The following is a 15,364-nucleotide window of genomic DNA, read 5'->3' as shown; positions in this document are numbered from 1 at the left end:
CACTCATAGTTAATAGAAGCTTATTTTTGGAGGGAAAACATTTCACAAGTTAACTCATTTAAATGGGGGCATCCTATTATTTCACAAATGTTTGAAAAGGCAGACTACATGGTTAGGTGCTGGATATCATGTACTTGTGGCAATAGAACTGTGGAATGAATGAAAAACTTGAAATCAATGAATAAGATGAGTTCCACTGCACAATATTAATGATAGTGCAATATATATACCATACCAAATATATGAAAATAATTGTAAAGTGTGATTTACAGTATATATATATATATATATATATATATATATATGTATATATAAATAACTGTCCACTTAGGAAGCAAAACTGATTAACAATCAATTTCACATGCTGTTGTGCAAATGGAATAGAAAACAGATGGAAATTATTGGCAATTATCAAGACACCCTCAATAAAGGAGTGGTTCTGCAGGTGGGGACCACAGACCACATCTCAGTACCAGTGCTTTCTGGCTGATGTTTTGGTCACTTTTTAATGTTGGTTGTGCTTTCACACTCGTGGTAGCATGAGACGGACTCTACAACCCACACAAGTGGCTCATGTAGTGCAGCTCATCCAGGATGGCAGATCAATGCAAGCTGTGGCAAGAAGCTTTGCTGTGTCTGTCAGCGTAGTGTCCAGAGGCTGGAGGCACTACCAGGAGACAGGCCAGTACACCAGGAGACGTGGAAGGCAACAACCCAGCAGTAGGACTGCTACCTCTGCCTTTGTGCAAGGAGGAACAGGAAGAGCACTGCCAGAGCCCTGCAAAATAACCTCCACCAGGCCACAAATGTGCATGTGTCTGCAAAAACGGTTTGAAACTGACTCCATGAGGATGATCTGAGGGCCCGACGTCCACAGATGGGGGTTGTGCTCACAGCCCAACACCGTGCAGGAAGCTTGACATTTGCCACAGAACACCAGGATTGGCAAATTCGCCACTGGCGACCTGTGCTCTTCAAAGATGAAAGCAGGTTCACACTGAGCACATGTGACAGACGTGACAGAGTTTGGAGACGCCGTGGAGAGCGATCTGCTGCCTGCAACATCCTTCAGCATGACCGGTTTGGCAGTGGGTCAGTAATGGTGTGGGGTGGCATTTCTTTGGAGGGCCGCACGGTGTTGGGCTGTCAGCACAACCCCCATCTGTGGATGTCGGGCACTCAGACCATCCTCATGGAGTCGGTTTCTAACCGTTTGTGCAGACACATGCACATTTATGGCCTGCAGTTGCTTTACAGACTAGGTATATATTGGTATATTCAGGTATTATTGACTGTGGTGCACCCTTTTTTCCTTTTTCCTCATGTAAATCTACGTACTTGTCCTGCATGAGAGCCTTGAAGCAGTTCTTCAGCAGTATGGGTTCTTACTGCCTTCTAATCCTCTTGCTTCTTTGCGTCACATGCTTCCATTTCTCTTCTTCTGCAGGTACATTGAAAGGTGCTTCTCTTTGAACATTCTAAATCGTTATTTCTGCTGTGTCACAGCTTCTGCAGGAATGCTGGAAAGTTCTTCTCTTGCAACATTCTGAAAAGATTCTTCTGCTCTGTCAAGGAAATCCTCATCTTCTTTGATGAGCTTCAGTGTAGCTATTCTCTCCTGAAGACTTTGCACCTTTTCCTCTAACAGAATCACAAGTTTGTATTTCTGGCACATAAAGTTTGTGTTTTCCTCAGGAAAGTCTGTAAACATATAGCACATATTGCAGCTCATCATATGGGTAATCTCCTTCTCCATGTTGAACAAAATGAATTGTTGTTGAACTATTGTGTGACGATTTCCTTCAAGCAGTTTGATTCAGCTACACTCAAAAATCTTCAGACACAGCAGCTCTTCATTCTTCCTAGAATGCATTGTAAATATGCAAATGACCTTCCTCGAGCTTCAATTCCTGGTTTGGATTGGTTGATGATGGATTAACGAAGGAATAGCCCAAACAGCCCATTATGGAGCTTTTGATATAATTGTGCAATGTCTTTTGGTCCCTTGAAAATGAAGCACCTATATTTTAAGGAGCTGTAATTCCTAAACCCTTACCCCACTTAGGCTGTGGATACCCTAAAATTAAAGCTGAGAGTTTGCACTTTAAACCCATATTGATTATATAACAGCATCTTGAATATGTTTTGGTAAACAACTAAGATACCAAAACTTGTGCTACTGTGCAAACATTTCTGGACCTTGCTGTATACTGTATATACAGCGGATGAAATAAGTATTGATCACGTCACCAATTTACAGGAGATGAGCATTCCAAGGAACCTTAATTCCAGTGCTGAATATAGAAGCAACATATTGAGTGGGCATCATTTTGTGTTCTCCTTTGATAGTCACATGAAGTTATCTAATATTTTGCATTCATACAGTTGTGCTCAAAAGTTTACATACCCAAAACCTCCAAATGACCACAATCCAGAAACGTCAGTGGCTGGATGAAAGATGCAAGAGTCTGTCTGGATCCCAGAAACTCACTCAGCTTTTATGTACCTACACACTGATTACAAGCAAACAGGTCACAGGTGAGGATGTTACCTTTAGTAGCCATTCAAACCCATTTGTGTTAAGTTCTGTGCATGTTATCAGGCGGCCAAAATCACCAAGGTATGTAAAATTTTGATCAGGGTCATATGGATGTTTTGGGTTGTTATTATGATTTAAAAAAAGAAAACAAAGTAGTTTTACAATAAATGGCTTCACCCAACCACTAACTATGAGTGGAGTAAAAAGTTTTGGTGTTATTGTGGTAAGGGCCAGGATTGGGGGGTGGTCCACTGCTTACCACGTCCGGATGACACAGACACCAGGCGATGCAAGGACGAGGAAGAGGCGGAGTTCAGTTGTAACAGTTCCAGATTTTATTCGTCATCCTCCTGACGACCACAACCTTGCACCGCAGTCTCTTTACAGTTCTCCATCTCCAGGCCCAGGTACCTGCACCGTCCCTCGCGGATCTTTCGCTGGGGATGTCCTAGACCAATCTACCGCCAGTGCTTCACCTGCCCGAGGTCGTCATCCAATCGGTACCCCCGGGGTCTTGTCTGTCCTGCGGTCCATCGGGTCAGGGCCACCCCCCTGACTGTCTCTTTCCTGTCAGTCCCCTGGTCGAGCTCTTCGCTGTTCTCCGTCTTCTGCCGAGCTCCTCCCGGGACTAGCCTGCCTGGAACCCTACCCTGTCCTATTTATCCCCTCTCTCACTGGGAATTCCCCTCCTGGGCTCCTATCTCCCCGCCCCCCATGACTAAGCATTTCTCAAGCTCTAAGCTGCTAAGTCCTGAACTACTCCCCCCTGCCATCTTGTGGTCAAATTTCGGTACTGCACTCCTTTTTCTGTCTTTCCCTGCTGTCACCTTTCTGTCATTGCCAATCTCCGTCTGTAGTGCACAAACCATCCCCTCCTACTACCAGTCAAGTCTGTCCGTCAAGTCACGTTCCCCACACTCCCCCTCCCTTTGTCCATTGTCGTCCCGACAATCATACTCTCTACCTACGTCGTCCTGAGGCTTGTCCACAGTCTGTTGCGGACCGGTCGTTGGGCCAAACCCGCTGCCCACGGGGGCCAAACCAAACCGGGAGCACCATGCTCCAAGCAGCCTACTGCTTCTTGCCGGCGCGCATGCCACGTGACAACTTTTGGGTTGGCGAGGTCCACCCAGACTACTCTACGGCGTGTACCTCCCACTTCTCTCCCCTTCTACTACCTTCAGCTATCTGGAATGCCAGGTCCGAGGCCTTTTGCCTTCCAGGTCATCATTGGCGCCCGCCCATCCTTTTGGGGTGTCCGTGGTGTCGGGGACCTGACTGACGGACCACTGTCTGGTTCAATGTTCTTCGTTACTTCTTCCTTCACTTAAAAAGAATCATGGTCGGCGTCTTCGTCACATCTACCTCGTACCCGGGACCTGTTACCCACATTTTTTTTTTTGGGTTACACACACTACTCATTAAATCAACTTTTAACATACCGTATATATGATTACCACTACTTCAATAACAATAGGAGTTACTCAACCGGAGTAACCCCTTTTTCTCTCTTCTCTCTTTTTTTTTGTTTTTCTTGTTTTTCTTTTAACTTTTAAACACATTATTTCCAACATAAAATGGAAGTACTCCCGCTTCCTTTAACATTAACACTTCCTCCCACATCCCCGCTATACCAGGAGAAAACAATAAACAATAGAAATCATTTTCCTTAACTTTGGACGCATAACTGTCCTTTCTAGGCCTGCACAAAGGTGCAGCGAAATCCCGACAGTCCGGGCCATTTCCTGATAGCTGGTAGCAAGGGGCCCCACTGCCGTGGAGCTCCCGGGATGCAGGGAGTGTCTCTAGGGGTCCTTTTTACGGGGGGTTCGTGGCCTTCGGGTTCGGCAATTACGGCTACCGCATAGTAGCCGCGGGGACAGTACTCCTTGTAGTACTACACCAAGTCCCCCTCCCGCAAAGCCCAGCCGTGACGGATGGAAGTCACGTTGATATATACCTTCTGGCCGGTTGCGTGGTCTCGAATGAACCCGTATCCCTTCTCCAGGTTGGTGTACACGAGCCGCCCCGTGGATCGTGAAACCACCATGCCAGCCTCCCCTCTTTCATGGAGCAGGTTCCAGACCTCCTGCTCCCTAGCCTTTTTCTTCCATATGACGGAGGGTCCGGTGTAGGCCCCGGAGTCCAGTGGGCGGGACACAGCCGGGGTTGAGAGCGGGGCAGAGGCGGCCGTAGATGTCGGTGGCCCAGCAGCCGCTGGGGCCGAGCGGCAGGCAGGGGCAGCCGTGGTCCCCGGTGGGTAGGCCGCAGAGCCTGTCAAGCAGGCCGCAGCCGACTCCGGGGGTGACGTAGATGCGGCTGTGGGGCAGGCCGCAACTGGAGTCGCAGATGAGGCCGGAGTGGCGGCCGGCTTCAGGGGATGGGCCGCTGCTGACAGGTGGAACGCAGCAGCGTCAGCCGCGGGCTGGTTCCGCACCGGCGACACCGGACGTGGCGCCGCCATTTGGGTTGGCTCGGGGCCCGGGGCAGAGGCATCGTTCAGCCCGGTGGAGGCCGCAGAGCCCTCCGCAGCGGGGTTTACAGGAGCGCAGGAGGCTGCGCAGTGCGGCCAGGTGGTGGGGGCCACTTGCAGATCCACCGGCAGAGCCGGGGGAACTCCCACCTTCCCCGGCACCGCGGCCTCCGACAGGTCGCTCCGCGACTCCTCTCGCAGCCTCCGATCTTCACCCTGCCGTCCGGCAGGGCTAGCCTCCAGGCTCGTGGGTCCCGCGGGTAGGCTCCCAGGCGATTTCTTCAGCAGCTGCTCCAGTAAGGCCCGCAGTCGCTCCTCTTCTCTGCCCGATGTCTGTTGTGTTGTCAGTGGTTCCCAGGGGCAGGTCTCCCGACGAGCTTCGACCTCCTGGCGCCACCGCCCCGGATCTTCTGATGTCAGCCAATGATCCGGAACAAAGTCTCCAATTTGTATTCCACAGGTGAGCAAATTTGTAATCCACAGGTGAGCAAATTTGTAATCCACAGGCGAGCAGCTTTAGTCCTTTTGGGTTCTCCAGGCGCAGGCCTGCCGCGGAAGATGTCATAATAGCGGCGGCGATCCTGCCGACTACGCCAAAATGTGGTAAGGGCCAGGATTGGGGAGTGGTCCACTGCTTACCACGTCCGGATGACACAGACACCAGGCGATGCAAGGACGAGGCGGAGGCAGAGTTCAGTTGTAACAGTTCCGGATTTTATTCGTCGTCCTCCTGACGACCACAACCATGCACCGCAGTCTCTTTACAGATCTCCGTCTCCAGGCCCAGGTACCTGCACCTTTCCTCCAGTTGAAGTAACGTCCCTCGCGGATCTTTCGCTGAGGCAGTCCTAGACCAATCTACCGCCAGCACTTCACCTGCCCGAGGTCGTCATCCAATCGGTACCCCCGGGTGTTGTGAGTTCATTTTTCCCTTCATCATTGAGGTCTGATGAACTCCCTACTCTGGTGAAGGAAGGTAGTGAGACTGATTACCAAACACCTGGGCAGCTAGATGATAACTGGGTGGCTGGAATTGAGGACTGGATATAAGGCTGCCGACACCCTTCTTCCTGGCTGGTGATTTTCCTGCTGGATTCTTGGAGACCAGTCTGATTCCTGCATCTCAAAGCTAAGTTTTTCTGCTCTGCTTTGTACTATTCAGTTTTGTTTTTGTTTTGCCTTGTTTTTTGGGAGTTCTGCCATTCCCGGCCGGGGGTGAGCTGAATTCCATTTTTGTCTCTGATCTGTTGATCTTTTGCTCTGTCTTCAGAATATACCTGAGTGCTGATATAGTCTTTTGAAGCCTAGCGACTTCTATGGGGGCGTCCTTCGCCCCTGCGTATGCTAACCTGTTCCTGGGGCTGTGGGAGAGGGACCTCTCCCTGCTAGATGGATCGTCGCCGATGTGCCGCGTCCTCTCTTGGACGCGGTACATCGACGACATTTTAATAATCTGGCAGGGTTCAGGTGATGATCTCCATTCTTTCATGAGGTCACTTAACATTAATGGAATGAATATTTTCATTACGTATAAATTTAATCCTGTGACGACTGAATTTTTGGACGTCACCTTGAAAAAAGACACTAGAGGGGAAATACAGACCAACATATTTAGGAAGCCAACTTCCATGAATATGTTATTGCATGCGACCTCTTCCCATCCTGGCCACATGATTCAATCTGTTCCAACGGGTCAATTTTTGAGATTACGTAGATTATGTTCCACCGACGAGGATTTTTTTAGACAGAGTGATGACCTAAAAGTAAGACTGTCTGAACGTGGATATAGTAATAGAAGGATTAAACGAGCATTCAACAGGGCTAGACACTCATCGAGAGATGCGCTCTTATACGGGCAGAGGTCTAGGGATGAGACAAATAAAGTTAGATTTGTTACTAATTTTCACTCACACTTCTCTCGTATGAGACAAATATTGGATAAATCCTGGCATATCTTGAAGGCTGACCCGGTACTATTTGGGTTCCTTCCTGAGAGGGCTGCCATTGCGGCTAGGAGATCTAGGAACCTACGTGATACATTAGTCAGTAGTCACTACACGAGTGTGATACCGGATACGTTTTTGGATCGGATGGCCAGGCGATGTGGGAGTTCCTCGTGTGGACATTGCGTGGCCTGCCCCAATATGGACCGCACTGAGGTATTCACGAGCCAGGATGGTGTACGTGAATATAAAATTAAAAAGTATATCACATGTGAGAGTCGAAATGTGATTTACTATGCGGTCTGCCCATGTAATTTGATATACTGTATGTGGGCATGACCACTAGACAGCTCAAAAAACGTATACGCGAGCACGTATTGGGGATTGAGGCAGCGGTGTCCACTGAGGACCCCGCATCGCTAAAAACCATACCCCGTCATTTCAGGAGGTTCCATAGCTGCAATAGTAGTCTTCTCAGGGTTAGAGGTATTGACATGTTGAATGTTGGTATTCATGGTGGAGACATGTCTAAAAGGTTGGCCCAGTTAGAATCCAGGTGGATTTGGACATTGGGTACTGTCCATCCATCTGGATTAAATGAACATATTAGTTTTGCCCCATTCCTTTGATCACACTGCTCTGATTTAGGGAGAACGCTCAGGTTTTGTGTGGTCCATATTTTAACACTTGATTTTATTTTTTAGTAAAATTATCATCATGATGATGGCCTATGTGTGCTGGATGTGTATCAGAGTAGCGGCTTTTTTGACAACGTATGAGGAACTACGTCTTATGATCAGTGTTGGAAGCGCTAATGAAGAAGCGATCGATATCCATATATATGTCTACCTTGTTATTAAATACTTGGATTTTCTTAATCCCTCCTCTTTTCCTGTATATATGTGGTATCTATATTTTTTGTATATTTTCTGTATAAGCCTCTATTTATGATACTTCCAGGTTCACACCTTAGTCACCTTGATGTATTTTTTAATTGCATTGGTTTATTTCTGCGTGACTAGCTCTCCCGACCTGCACGTGCCTGTTTGTCATCACCCTCCTGCGCCTGCCCGCTCTCGGCGTCTCTATGCGTTGGTGGTTCCTTGTGGTTCCTCCTCCAACATGACGCCGACGCTGGCTGGCGTCGTTGGTGTCTTGACAACGGAGCGCGTCACTTCCGGTCCGGGACCGCTACTTCCGGTCGCGCGGTCAAACGCGCTCTGACCGGGCGGTATAAAAACACAGGCAGCCATCAATGTAGTTATGCCCCCTGATGAAGGAGGATCAAAACGCGCGTCGGGGCTGACGTGCTCATCCAGGAGACATCACAGTCCCTGCTGCTGCCGTGACCTGCTGGTAATTTAACCCCTCAATTGTATGGTAACTTTGGGGTAGTGATTAATATATGGAGGTCACTTGCTGTTAGCAGGGTGGGATCTTTATGGATATGGCTAAGGGAAATAATTGTGGTATATATCCCAGCTGTGCATTTATATGTCCATCACTTTCCCTTTGATATTATATATTATAGCGTTTTGTTTTTTTTCCCCATGTGGGTTAAATCACAATTGCGTGATTACTATATCTATGGCTAATATATACTAATCTGGATGTGTACGTCCCTTTGCATGTGCCTATATACCACCATTATGTGTGCGTTTTCCTACATCGTTCCCATACATACCTGTCGATTGGTTTTATTAGATGCTTTAATAAAATTGTATTTTTTATATGTTATCTTGGCCTTGTGTTCACCTTTTCTTTTGGTTTAGTTTATGTGTTCTTGGTGATAGGTAGTTAAATCCGCAATAAATCTATGGTAGATGTACAAGCAAAATACCATGTATATATGTTTGACCTGCTGGTGTCATTTAATTCTTTCTGTCATTGCCAATCGCCAATCTCTGTCTGTAGTGCACAAACCGTCCCCTCCTACTACCAGTCAAGTCTGTCCGTCAAGTCACCTTCCCCACCCTATCATTCATATTCTCTGAAAAAAGGCCAAGAAAGCAAAAATTCTACCGGGGTATGTAAACTTTTGAACACAAATGTATACTACACATCTGTTTATAGGGCATAAATAAGGCTGTCTAATAGCGGCACATTTCTGTTACATACAGGAAAACTATTTATAGAACTCACCACACAAATAATAATGATGCTAAAAGAAGTTAATTTGAAAATGTTGTTCCACTTATTATGAATGAAAAATGAATATAATTGTGAAATAAAGGCAGAGTTAGTGGTGTATGTTCTCTGTGCGTTATCTCAGCGCACTGATGATGAGGCATATTACAGATTTTAATTAGGTGCTTTATATAATTATGGAAACAAATTATTAGCTTAGAGTTTGTTTCAATTATTCTTTGAGTCTTTCTCTAGTTAGCCTTATGCTTACGGCATATTTTGATACTAGCAATGTTCACATTTTGTGTGCAGAACTGAACCATGGAAAGAGAGAAAAAGAAAAGGTCTTTATATTAGAATAAAGTTTCATAGCGAAATTGCTAATGATGGGAAGAGATATAAAAAGTTAGTGTCCAATTCATATTTGTATTTGCAAATGTTTCTTGACAAGTTATTAATGTTTTAAGCTTTTTTTGTTGTGCAATTTTCATTTTTCTATTTCTGCGTTTTCTTTTAATGTATTTTGTATGTGTTCACTTGGGGCTTTTTTTATTGCTGCCATGAGCAAAGTTTAGGGTTTTGTCACGTTATCACCTGATTCATCATTTTCAAAAGGTTGCAAAATTTGTCTCTGATGTACTCCTGTCCCAACCCCTTTCCTCAGTCCCAGAAGTGTATTTATGTGCAAGTGAAATTTTGGTACAAATTTTGCATAACTTTAGCAAAGCGTGACTTTTTGCACTAAAACATATTAAAGGCATAAAGGCAAAAATAAATGTCTGATTCATTATTGCTTTTGTGCTTGTTTTCTGCCAAGTTTTAGTGTTTTATGAATTTTTTGTTTGCGCCATATTCATCTATCCATTTGTATATGTTTTAAAGTCAATTTTTTATTTGTTTGTGTTTTTTTTTGTTAGTTTGCCACTATGGGCAGAATTTAGGGTTTACAGATGTTTTCACCTGATTCATCATTTGCAAGTTTTCGAAAAAGGCACAAAAATTGTCACATACATACAGTGGGGAAAAAAAGTATTTAGTCAGTCAGCAATAGTGCAAGTTCCACCACTTAAAAAGATGAGAGGCGTCTGTAATTTACATCATAGGTAGACCTCAACTATGGGAGACAAACTGAGAAAAAAAAATCCAGAAAATCACATTGTCTGTTTTTTTTTCATTTTATTTGCATATTATGGTGGAAAATAAGTATTTGGTCAGAAACAAGCAATCAAGATTTCTGGCTCTCACAGACCTGTAACTTCTTCTTTAAGAGTCTCCTCTTTCCTCCACTCATTACCTGTAGTAATGGCACCTGTTTAAACTAGTTATCAGTATAAACAGACACCTGTGCACACCCTCAAACAGTCTGACTCCAAACTCCACTATGGTGAAGACCAAAGAGCTGTCAAAGGACACCAGAAACAAAATTGTAGCCCTGCACCAGGCTGGGAAGACTGAATCTGCAATAGCCAACCAGCTTGGAGTGAAGAAATCAACTGTGGGAGCAATAATTAGAAAATGGAAGACATACAAGACCACTGATAATCTCCCTCGATCTGGTGCTCCACGCAAAATCCCACCCCGTGGGGTCAGAATGATCACAAGAACGGTGAGCAAAAATCCCAGAACCACGCGGGGGGACCTAGTGAATGAACTGCAGAGAGCTGGGACCAATGTAACAAGGCCTACCATAAGTAACACACTACGCCACCATGGACTCAGATCCTGCAGTGCCAGACGTGTCCCACTGCTTAAGCCTGTACATATCTGGGCCCGTCTGAAGTTTGCTAGAGAGCATTTGGATGATCCAGAGGAGTTTTGGGAGAATGTCCTATGATCTGATGAAACCAAACTGGAACTGTTTGGTAGAAACACAACTTGTCGTGTTTGGAGGAAAAAGAATACTGAGTTGCATCCATCAAACACCATACCTACTGTAAAGCATGGCGGTGGAAACATCATGCTTTGGGGCTGTTTCTCTGCAAAGGGGCCAGGACGACTGATCCGGGTACATGAAAGAATGAATGGGGCCATGTATCGTGAGATTTTGAGTGCAAACCTCCTTCCATCAGCAAGGGCATTGAAGATGAAACGTGGCTGGGTCTTTCAACATGACAATGATCCAAAGCACACCGCCAGGGCAACGAAGGAGTGGCTTCGTAAGAAGCATTTCAAGGTCCTGGAGTGGCCTAGCCAGTCTCCAGATCTCAGCCCTATAGAAAACCTTTGGAGGGAGTTGAAAGTCCGTGTTGCCAAGCGAAAAGCCAAAAACATCACTGCTCTAGAGGAGATCTGCATGGAGGAATGGGCCAACATAAAAACAACAGTGTGTGGCAACCTTGTGAAGACTTACAGAAAACGTTTGACCTCTGTCATTGCAAACAAAGGATATATCACAAAGTATTGAGATGAAATTTTGTTTCTGACCAAATACTTATTTTCCACCATAATATGCAAATAAAATGAAAAAAAAAACAGACAATGTGATTTTCTGGATTTTTTTTTCTCAGTTTGTCTCCCATAGTTGAGGTCTACCTATGATGTAAATTACAGACGCCTCTCATCTTTTTAAGTGGTGGAACTTGCACTATTGTTGACTGACTAAATACTTTTTTTCCCCACTGTACTTCAGTTCCCCTTAGAGTATTTTTTATGTACATCTGAAATTTTAGCTCATTTTTTGCAACATTTTAGCAGATAATGTTGAAAACAAAAATAATGAGCAATTTTTATTTTGCGCAATATTCTTGAACTCCATGCTCCATTTTGATTAATTTGCCACAAAAAAAACCAACAGCGAATTCCACAAGACAAAAAAATAAAGTGACTTCAATAAATCACGGACGAAGAGTCGGCCCTGTAGGGCTTTTCCCAGATCAGTAATAAGGTTGCATCACATACAGGATTCTTCAATGTACGTGTACCCTTATACTAACTGCATTAAAGGGAACCTGTCACCCTTTTTTTTGACTATTTGCTGCCGGCACCGACATCAGGGGCTTATCTACAGCATTCTGTAATGCTGTAGATAAGCCCTCGATGTAACCTGAGAGAAAAGAAAAAGGAGTTAGATTATACTCACTCGGGGGGGCGGTCCGGTGGGTGTCGTCCGGGTCCGGTGCCTCCCATCTTCATACATACGATGCCGTCCTCTTCTTTTCTTCCTGTCGTGGCTCTGGCGCAGGCACACTGCTAAGCCCTGTTGAGGGCAGAGCAGAGTCCTGCAGTGCGCAGTCGCTGGGAGAGGTCAGAGTGGTCCTGCGCCTGCGTACTGCAGTATTCTGCTCTGTCCTCAACAGAGGAGAGCAGTGCGCCTTCGCCGGAGCCACGACAGGAAGGAAAGAAGAGGACTGCATCGTATGAAGATGGGAGGCGCCGGACCATGACACCCATCGGACCAGACGGCCCCCCGGGTGAGTATAATCTAACTCCTTTTTCTTATCTTTCAGGTTACATCGGGGGCTTATCTACAGCATTACAGAATGCTGTAGATAAGCCCCTCATGTCGGTGTCGGCAGCAAATAGTAAAAAATAAAGGGTGACAGATTCCCTTAAAACTCTTTCAGAGCTACATGGCTTGTATATCATTACTGAATGGGGACTACTGCAACAACTCTCACTATATGAGCTACAATCCCTGAATGTGTGGATGACACAGTATTAACCACAGGTTTCTCCATATGCCCATTATCACTACACAGCAGAACTAGCTGATTTACTAAATATTCATGTGAAACTAGTTTGTTCCAAGATCAGGACACAGTGAAAAGTTCTAAAATTATATCAAATCAACATGAGATTCTGATATGTTGTGTCCAACATGTATGCAACACAATACTGCAACCACAGTTCCATGTTTTTCCCTTGACATGGCCAGATCATGGTTAGGCCAAATTCAGATGTTTGTTTCTCTAATGGTGATACATAGATATCTGAATTTCAGCTGTAGTAAAGGGAAACCTTGAGGAAAAAATCTTGTTGGACTCCCTCACTGTTACCAATGCTTTTTTATATTTTGATTTACGTAAAATCTATGTTCAATAAATGGCAATCGTGTACTTATGGACTTTCAAAAACATTTTGGCAGCTCAGCAATATAGTTCATAGAGGAGGGACTTCAGAGTCTATTACATACCTATACTCTTATAAGTCATGCGGACAGAGGTTGTCCTGCTGGGACTTAATTGCTGGACAGAAGCTGAGGCTCCTAAGATGTAAATCCACACTGGAAATTTTGTGTACTATGTGGTGTAGTAACCACTGTGTCCGCTAGGGGGCACTATGTGGAGGTCCCAGGAGAAAGGATGGCAGAATATCGAATGGCCGTTAGGTATCTCAAAGGGGGTGGCTTTGAGATGGAGACTTATGTATGCGTGATCAGCAAGGTCTTTGCTAAGATGCTGATTTAATATTAGAGGGAGAAGTCTCCAGGTAACTAGAGAGATGGGCAGGTCTGGTTACCTACAAACCCACCCAGGGGTGTGTCTGAAAACGCCTGTAGTAAAAGGCTATGTGAGTGTGTGAAGGACCTGTGATGAGGTCATAGTCACGTAACCCTGTGGGCGTGGCTATAGACCATATAATGTGGCCAGGGTAGGTCACATGTGGGGAATGCAGGGACCTGGTTGGTCCAGAGCGGAAGGTCCCATGCGCAGGATTGTCTCCTGGCTAACAGACGGTGTGTGGCTGTGTGTAATGGCTGCCAGAGCCTGAAAGTTCCCTGGAGGGATATGGACGTCTGCAGCATGAGTGACGGAACCATGTGGAGACCCTGACGTGGGTGAGATAAATGAGGCTAAGAGAGCCTGTATGCTGGACATTGAGCAACCTGTGTGAACACTGGGTTTACAGAGGGAAGCCATAATGGACGCTCTGCTGTTTATGTGAAGTTTTGTTGATTGCTTCTATCGGTTTATGCTGCATAATAAACCGCATGGACTGCTATGTTTGATGGAAAACCCGTGCCGGATGTGTTTTGTTCGCTGCCAAGCGAGAATTCCCCAAGTAAATGACAGCGCTACCTCACAACTATTATATTTCCATGAAGAAAAACGTAAGACGACATTTATTTTAAATATTAAAGACGAATTAATTAAAGGACTTGTCTTGGACTAAAATTTTAAAGACCTGCTCATGAGATACAGTGGGACACCCCGGGCCCCTCTGATTCAACTGATAGGGGGGTAGAACTGCAATTTCATACAGTGTTTAGTGGTTGCTATTGAGTAGTGCACTTTATTTCCCATTCACTTGAACCCAGTCGGGGTATTAAGTGTTGATCCCCCCACTGATCTAACATTGATGATCTATCCTACAGATGGGTTATTAAAAATTTAGTCCCAGGCAACCCTTTTAGACAAATAATTGTTAAGATATAGGATACCATGCCCATCTCATCCGGGAAAAATTTAACCTATAAATACTTTATACATATTATGTTAATATCATACATTTAGCAAAATTGTTATCTTATTATTAAGTGAAAGCAATAAAAAAGATAAAAACAAATTTCAGTTTCAGCCTAGCTGTTAAAACCAGGCAGTAATCAGAGTCTTCCTGAAAGTTTCTCTACAATGCGGAGTACACGGCCATAAGCAAGTCTGCAAATTGAACAATCAGTGTTAAGAGGGTTTAAGTCCAAATGAAGAATGCCAGTGGAAATAACTCTGGGGACCTTTTAACAGATGGACACTTGTAAATCTAACAGGATTTCCTACTGCCTCAGGTGAAATGAAGACTGCCTCATTAAACTGTCTGCAAGCCACTGTGAGCCACATTGCTCATCTGAACGACAGCGGAATAACCCACACAGCACACCGGTACATGGGCTCTGCATTATACAACAGATGTATACAATCAATAGAATGGAAGAAAAAGAAGATAGCAAAGCCTGCCTATGTACACAAAGATTAACATTTCTTTATGTGGTCAAAATAAGATTTTTCACAGCTATAGACATTTTTACTATATATTTTTTCTAATATTAGATTAAAAAATAAAGAATTACTGTGAAATGACTTAGGCTACTTTCAGACTTGCGTTACCAGGCACAGTGCTCGGCCGCCGCTAAGCTCCTCCCCTGGCCACGCCCCCTCTGGTCAGCTCCTCCTATGATTGCATGACGCTGCATGCAATCAGCGTACCCTATATTTAGCATTGGGTAAGCTGGCCGTGCACTGGTTTGTTTTTGCCGGCGCATGCGCCCTTTTTGCGCTGCGCAGACGTGCACCAAACGCACCTTGTTGCATTTTTGTGCTCTTGGCACAGCACAAAAAGGGCGCATGC

This window comes from Dendrobates tinctorius, unplaced genomic scaffold (assembly GCF_039654945.1).
Source record: "Dendrobates tinctorius isolate UK_male_01 unplaced genomic scaffold, ASM3965494v1 ptg000070l, whole genome shotgun sequence".
NCBI classification, from domain to species: domain Eukaryota; kingdom Metazoa; phylum Chordata; class Amphibia; order Anura; family Dendrobatidae; genus Dendrobates; species Dendrobates tinctorius.
The sequence above is the reverse complement of the archived record's forward strand: the minus strand, read 5'-3'. Positions refer to the sequence as shown.